Source organism: Agelaius phoeniceus, chromosome 17 (genome assembly GCF_051311805.1).
Source record: "Agelaius phoeniceus isolate bAgePho1 chromosome 17, bAgePho1.hap1, whole genome shotgun sequence".
NCBI lineage: Eukaryota > Metazoa > Chordata > Aves > Passeriformes > Icteridae > Agelaius > Agelaius phoeniceus.
The window spans coordinates 13,016,637-13,024,759 of NC_135281.1; the positions used below are offsets into that span (position 1 = coordinate 13,016,637).

Here is an 8,123-nt window from a genome sequence, read left to right on the forward strand (position 1 = left end):
TTTTGTCCATTTTCCCCACTAGCAACCAGAGATCCAATAAACTATTGAAGGCTAAAGGCTGATGTAAGTCCTTTTTTAGGGCAGTGATTTCAACAAGAGTGTATGAAGAGCTTTTTTTTTAAACCAGAGAAGAAGAGCAAACAGCTAGAAAAACAAAAAATGTAAAGTGCTTATGCAAAAATCTGTCATGGACATCTGGACCACCCTTGTCCAGCTCAGGAAATGTAACACCAGTCATGCTTCTAAGTGAAGAGAATCAATTGCACTTTCTGTTTGCAGAGGATCAAAGGTCCCCTGGCAGCTCTGCTTGCAGGCTGGGCAGGCACTGGGGGCTGGTGCTGCCTCCCCTCAGTCCTGCAGCACATTCAGGGCAGCCCGAGGTGGTTCCAGCTATGGTGGAGCTGTGACCCCTCAGCATCCCTGAAATCAGGCAGCTGTGCTCTGGGATGCTGCACTGCTGATGCAGAAAAAGGGACAGGCTGGTCTGAGAGGCACAGAAGTCACCTCTTTCTGTGAACACTTTACTCATGGGCCTAACTCAAGATCATCACTGTTGCCGTAGCACACATGGTGTGCTACTCTCAGCAACTCACTGAGATTCTGAGGTTTAAATCTTGCTTCTGTAAATGCAGAAGTATCTCTGCTTTATCCCTAAGATTTTGGGACACAGGAATTCAGAGCACAGATTTATAATGATCTTATTTTTGGAATACCTAAACTGCTGCTGATGTGATAGACTGTATTGGCTCAAAAGGACTGGTATAACCAAACAGCCACAGTTTGATTTAAGATTAGATATTTTTGCAAAAACAAAGCTTTACAAAATATAAGATGAGGGGAAATTTGCCATATTTATAGTTCAAATACCAAAGAAATCTCTCTTCCCAACACTAATGGGTCTAGACATCTGTTTTTCATGTCTAAAATACAAATGCCCTAACAGCAAACCGGTTCACAGCTTCAGGAATTGAAGCTGTCTAGAAATGAGAATAAAAACGACTGGTCCTCCACAGCAAACAAAAAGCAGGAGGAAAAAACCTCTTGCAATAATAGTGGAAAATAAAATTAGGTTTTCAAAATTATTGCAGCCATATGTAAGACTCCCTCACCACTGAAACCACGGGCAAAGCACAGTTTGGAGCTCTCTTTATCCATGATCCCTAAATAGCTGGGAGTGATTGGGACGTTTTGGGTCCAAGCTATCCCATGCAACCACATCAGAAAATACCAGAAAATATTTTCTCCACGTGCTCCCCCTCACCCCCCCAGTCCTCATTCCCACAGCAAAAGGTTGTACATCCAGTCAAAAAGCAGTCCCAATCCATCACCAGCTATGCAAGGTTACATCCATCTTCTCTCATGTCTTTTCTTTTAATAATGAGCTCTGCTCTCTGCTGACTTAATCCTCATGAGAGCCATTGATTCACAGTTTCAAACAGAACATGGATAACATGAAAAGAATCATCTATAAAAAAAATACAGATGGCCAAATTCACTGGCTAACCTGGACAATGTTCCTTTAAGTCCAAAGCCTGTGTTGTGCTAAATACCCAGCTGTTAACAATCTCTTCCAGAGGCTATTGAGCGCAGGAAGGACATGTTTTTAGCAATTAGAAAAATAATAGTACACTTACACATGGCAATATTTAGCAGAGTTTGTTTGGTTAATAGGTCAGCAGTTTGGGACAGTTGGTGGTTTTTAGGGGGCAGCAAGGAGGGTTTGTGCAATAAGACAACCTGGCAAGAATGCTGAAGCCCCAGGTACCCATGGGGCACCCTCACATGAATGTGTGCCATACAATCCAAAACACTCAAAAGACACCCTCATTCCACAGCTTCCTTGTATATTTAAAAAAAGCATTGAGAACATTTTTGATAGGCTTGCACAGTGTCAGGGAAAATGCACATACATAAACCAGAAAAAATGCACACGGTGGAATGATGTTTTGGGCATATAAGGGTATTACACATGCAAGGCTTGAACTGAAGTTCATATCCTTAAATACTTTTTAGATAGAGCAAGAATTTAATAAGTGATTACGTGCTTTCCTCATGCCTTGCAGGAATATGCCATGCAAGGGGCTGGCCTGAGGCGTGAGCAGGTGCATGTCTGCTGCAGCAATTTATGGTGCAGTCCTCACAGCAGCCTGAGTTTGGCTGCTGGCCTTTGTGATTTATCTCTGCTGATATCATTGTGTGCCTTGAGAACATTTATCTTCCTCAAAGTAAAGAGTAAATGATTGTTTTAACAAGGAGAAAACAAGACTTATTACAACAGCCCTGGACTGGGGACCATTGGGTTTTTAACATGTTCCAAAATCTGTTTTAACAACTGCTTATGGTTACTATAGTGACTGAACAAAGATATGGTTATTTTACCTTTCTTCACTGATGGCCCAAGTTCCCTCTTATTTCCTCTGTCTTTGCAGAATGGCAGGAGCCATGCTTGGAGTGCTGGAGTCAGAGAGGTCTGTGTAGTTTTCTGCCTGCTGTGGTGCAACTGGCACGCTGAAATCTCACCCTGAAAATTGCATTAAATAAAAGGATGTGAAAAAAGGGGCCATATCCAATCTAAATAATCCATCCATTGACCTTGGTGGTGGTTTCCAGACTTTTTGGAATCATGGACCCCCATGGAGTCTCTGACAATAGACCTGCTTTTCTTGGTTATGTATTTTGCAGAACCTTAGAATTAGTTCAGAGTCGCCACAAGGTCCATGGAAAACCTACATAAAATCACAAGTCTAAGGTATTTATAAGACACTAGCACCTAAATTCCTCCTAATGGGTGAGCATTAAAAAACCTGGAGGAGATTTTATTCCTTGCCCAACAATCAGAGTAGGTATATGATTATGCTTCCTTGTTGTTTCTAAGCCACATGTTGCCCTAAAAAACCAGTTTCAGCACAGACTGTGTCTGTATCTATAGTAGATTCTCCTCTAACCAGAGAGCTAGTGGTGATTTTGCAATTCATCAGAATAAAAGCAATTTCTTTCCAGATTTGTTATTCTTCTCCCTTCCTGGGTATGGGCAGAAACATTAAAGAACAGGACCTCCCACTAATCTGAAAAAACTAAATGCTAGACAGAAGTAAAATGAGATTTTCATAAGGAATCAGAGGTTTGGAGGTGTCAAGTGTTGGAATATGACTGTCCCAGCCCTCATGCCACTAGAAGGGAAAATGAAAATTAATGCTGGACTGCTGGGGTTGTGAAGGAAGCAGCATAACCACAGAATCAGCACCAAGTTTTTTGAATACAGGCCCAGTTTTTACTTTGGAACAAGAACTTGGACTCACATGAATTGCTTGAGGGCCTGGCCTTGGATAATCAGTGGATGCTCAGTATCTGGCAGGATCAAGTCCATGGTGAACAAGAATCTTGGCCCAGATTTGAAACACCACTTCTTCTGCTTTCCAAGCCCATGGTGTAACCACCAGACCACAAACGTCTTTCCTACTTTTTGCTGTTAAGAAGGAAGCGTCAGTTTTCAGGCTTGGAGAAATGTGGTGGACTGAGGGCAGGAAGGATCTGTCATTCATAAGAAAACCTGGCCTAGAATTTCAAGATTTATTTAAATTTTAAATTTCCTTAATGCTGATAGAGTCAGGGGGCAGAAGAAGGTTCCCTGCCCATGGCTCTCACTGCAGCATGAAGTGAGCTCTCTCCTCTAGCTGCCTTTTAACGTGTCTGCAAACATTAATGACACATTTAATTCCTTCACACTTTGGAAAACAGTGGCACCTTGCACAAAATAGAAATCTGGCTCATTTTTGATTCTTCCTTCTTCCCAAGGCCCCAAAAGGGACCTTGAATTAATGTGTTTTCCTGATTAGCATGATGATATAAATCACAGCAAGCTGCTTTCATGTGGAGATGTGAAGCCAGGCTCCAGAGTGCCCTGCAGTGCACACACTCTCAGCAAATATTGTGCAGTGCAGTGACACCAAACAGAGCTGCTGCTGCTGCTGCTTCACGTGCTACACAAACTGTTGCAATTATCTCCAAGGATGTGGGAACTTTATCTGTTTCAACCTTTTGCTCTCAGACATTATAAAGTTAATTATAAAATGTGCCAAGGGGGAGGCAAGGAGAAACCTTGTTAACCTTTTCTTTCTGCGGTTTTCCCCCCTCATTGCATTTACATTGGCCTTGAAGAGCTGGGACATTTTGCAGATGGTTTAGGGTCTATAAATTCTTATTTAAATCATCGTGAGCCAAGTATAACAGGTAGCAGCCCAGACTTCTCTAGAAAGGACAAACTCCAGCTAAGCATGTAAATAATACTCCAGTGCTTTTTCATATATAAATACATACACTGAGCCAGGTGCTCTGCAAGGTTTATTCACATTTTCCTATTGTTCCTCTGTAAAATGCACTGGGTATGCATTGCATGACTCTGCAATATTTTTTTTAAATACTATTTCTTAGTGAATAGTGCAAAGTAACAGGCTAAAGGAAGGTGCTACTTCCTTCACTGCTCATCTCAGGTGGCTGGTAAAGACAACCAAAACTCTGTCTTTATCCACCAAACCTCAAATGGCCAAGTCCAGACAGGCTGCTGCCAATCGTGCAGAAGTGAGAGGGAATTACCTGCTCAAGATCAGGCAGGTGTAAGAAATGATGGGTGATCAAGGAGGACAATGCTATGATTCTTTTACTAATGGTGAGGAGTGTGGCAGTAATACAGCATGGAAGGATTGCTCTGTGCTGAGCTGAGAGAAGCAGGGTACTCATTTCTACTCATTATTGCCCATTCCAGCTGGAAACTGCCCTGAGACAGGTCCTGATGGCACCTTTCACATGTCTGAGCAGGACACATCCTCCATGGCTCCAGTGTCCCTTGGGGAAGATGCTGCTGTCTTCCTCTAAATGTTTTGAGTTATTTAATAAAGGCTCTGCACATTGTATTTCTCCTGAAGAATCCTCTGCACATATTAACTGGTTTTACTTAGAAGTGAAATGAATAGCATAACCACCTTATTTTTTTTCCCCTGTGAAATTCAAGAATTTTTTCCTGGTTTGTTTATTTTTATACCTTTCTTTATAACTTTTTGTTTCAGTCCCCATCTTCCAACTGTGCATCATGGTCCATCTGTTGGTGAGCCCAAGAGTGTTAAATGTATATAGCTCCCTCCAGAGTTTCCCAATGAGATTCAATGAAGTTCCATGAGGGACACGTAGCTCTTCTCCACAAGTGCCCCAAAAGAGGGATATATTATTCAATTTCCACCCCCCAAAATATACACCCCTGAAACTGAAATAGAACACAAGTGGTTCTAGAGGTATATATTAGTTGGAAATGCACATACTCAGCACTTCCAGGTGGCCCAGTGCATCCCTTGGCATCCCCTCTTAGAGACAGGACTCCAGAAGCAGCACTGCTATGATTTATGGACAGGGCTTTTTGGGGACCCAAGTCCCACTCAGAGGATCCCTCTTTTCAGCCAACAGTATTTTCAGAGCAGTTGGCTGATCAGTCTTTGGTTTTCTGGCCTGCTGCCTTCACGTGTGGTTGCCTATCCTTGCTGTTCTGGCAAGGGGAAGAGAAAATATTTGGCCTTTGGGAACAGGACAACTCAATGCCCTGTGTAGCTAACAAGAGTGCATGAGCCTGAGTTCAAATATTCTGTACCTGTTTTGCACAGGAATGAATATTACACAAGGTGCCAGGCAAGTGAAGCATAGCTAATGTAAAAACACCTTGGGCTGGTTCCCAGTTACCCTGCAGCTGTGTTAGTATTTACAGCACTGCGAGTAAAGTGCCCCTGAATCAGAATAGGAACAGCTTTTATTCTCTTCGAATGCATAAATCAGGCCACATAGTTCTGCTGGAATTACAGGCTATTTGTACTCATTTGTCTCCCTCCACGTGCTTTGCCCAGCAGGTAGCCTGTAATTATTTGATAATAAAAATTATAGGCATTTTTACATTGCTGGTCCTCTGCAGGAGCTGAAGATTACCCAGCCATTTTTACACGAGCTGAGAATGCATGCCTGATGTCCTGGCAGACTTCCAGGTTGGAAGACTCCATCGCCTGTCTTAATCCTCCTGGTATTTCTAACAGGCTGTGGCACTCTTCTCACCCTCCTGGGGCAGAGCACGGCCCAGCAGCTGCATCGCCGCGCTCGGGGCTCCGCAGCACCAGGGTGGAGGGAGGAATTCTTCCCAAAAGGAAGAGAGGGAAAGGCTCATGGCTCGGTTACTTTGATAAGGTCCCTTGGGAGCCACAGGGATGAAAGAGGCCAGATGAATGAAATCTATCACTGTGCCCTGTGGGGCTGGTATGTGATAAAAGCTCGCCATGGTTTACGTATGATTATTAAAATTTTCAGACACCTGTGTGAAAATTACTCTGCTTTGGTTTTATTACTTCCCCCAAAAAAATGCTTTTAGAATACTCTGAAAGAAATCAAGGAGATTAGTGTTAGAGGCTGAAAGTGTCATATGACAGGTGTGTAGCCAAAACAAAAGTTTGTTAGTGGTAAAAGCCTACCTGTTCCATTATTTTTCTCATTTAAGTTGGGTATGCCTGAAAAGAGTAAGTGCTGGTTTATAAAGAAAACTTCTTGCAGAACTATTTTTTTCTCTCTATTATCATTATAAAGGACAACTTTTTTTTGCCTATGCATTTGAGAATTTATATATTTGTAAATATAATAAAACCGCAGTGGTTTGGACATTTACCGAGAATGACTGGTTTGGGGAATTTGAGAAACAAAAAGAGATAAAAACATCAGCTAGAAAAAGGAGTGCCTGCATTACAAATGGACTTTGTTATTTTTTATCTTGGCAAGTATCATTAAACTTTAATTCTTTATGCACTCAGGACAGATAAGTTTGTCCCACTTCACATTAAAGATGTTATGCATTATTTTTGACAAAGTCATTAAACCCATTGCAGTGAGACCTCACCCCAGCATGCTGAAGGTCCTGCTTAGCAAATATGGGACTGTGGAATCAGGCCTCAGCTTCTCCCCACTGCAATCAGCAGGAATACTGCTGTGAACTTGGAGACAAGCTTCCTTATTTTCCCCTAAAGTTTCCTTTTATTTGGTGAAACAGCCAGTTTCACCAGGAAAAGTGAGTGTGCAGGGTCCTGGGGTTCTGCCGGGGGCATACATGTGTTTTGATTTCTTTGCCTCATTTGCAAATACTGAAACTAGTTTTTCAGTCTGGAAAAATGCATTAAACTTCAGCCTTTAATGCCAGCACCATAAGTGTTGACCTGGCAGAGCCATGGCAGCTCAGCCTCTTCCCTCACTGCTTCCAAAGGCGGCCGGGCCCTCACACTACGGGACACACGCGTTGTTTTATGTGCTCAAATGGAGAGAACAAGAGGGTTCATCGATACTCACCGAAACAAAGAAAAGTGTTGTTCTGTCCCAGACACATCTAAGTTCAGATTTGTGCTTTGCTTTGTGCCAAGAGCTGATTCTGAGTCCTTTGTCAGTTGCAGCTCTGCCCCACAGGCCTGGTTTGAGGAATGGAGAGGGAATGGATGGCATGAGCAAGCACCACCTGAGATGGGCATTCTGACTTGCCCTCAAAGAGTCCCATATTTTTTCTGTGTAGAGTTTTGAGAGGATTTTTAAGGGATTTACCCCATTCTTTTGATGGCCCTGGTCATAATGAAGGGTCTGAGGGTGCCAGGGACACAGAGGGCAGGAGGACCAGGCTGTGGGTATGTGGGGACAATTCCCTCATGGCCTGGGGATAGAGGGATGATCCCCTCATGGAATGGGGACGATCCCCTCATGGCACGGGGCTGACGAGATGATCCTCTCATGGCTTGGGGATGGAGGAATGATCCCCTCATGGCGTGGGGCTGACGAGACGATCCCCTCATGGCACGGGAATAAAAGGACGATCCCCTCATGGCGCGGGGATAGAGGGACGATCCCCTCATGGCGTCCCACAGCGCAGACCTACCCCCCAACGGCCTCCGAGACCTCGGGGGCCAGGGCAGCCCCACGGCCGCAGGTCGATTGAGGTGGGGCCGGTCCGTGAGGGAGAAGCGCCAGTCCCGAGGCGGGCGTCCATCTCGATCTGTGGTGCCGGGCCGGGACTGCCCTTCTCCTTCTCCTCCTCCTTCTCCTCCTCCTCCTCCCCAGCGTGTGCG

The 8,123-nt window shown here is 44.0% G+C and overlaps 1 long non-coding RNA gene across 1 annotated transcript; it reads right to left on the reverse strand.

Moving 5' to 3' along the window:
- Nucleotides 1-2,117: 2,117 nt before the first annotated feature.
- On the reverse strand, nt 2,118-8,059 carry LOC143695395 (uncharacterized). The gene is made up of 3 exons (XR_013184534.1): nt 7,934-8,059; nt 7,360-7,475; nt 2,118-2,521 (listed from the first exon to the last, which is right to left on the reverse strand). It is a non-coding gene; the product is annotated as an uncharacterized LOC143695395 (long non-coding RNA).
- Nucleotides 8,060-8,123: the final 64 nt, after the last annotated feature.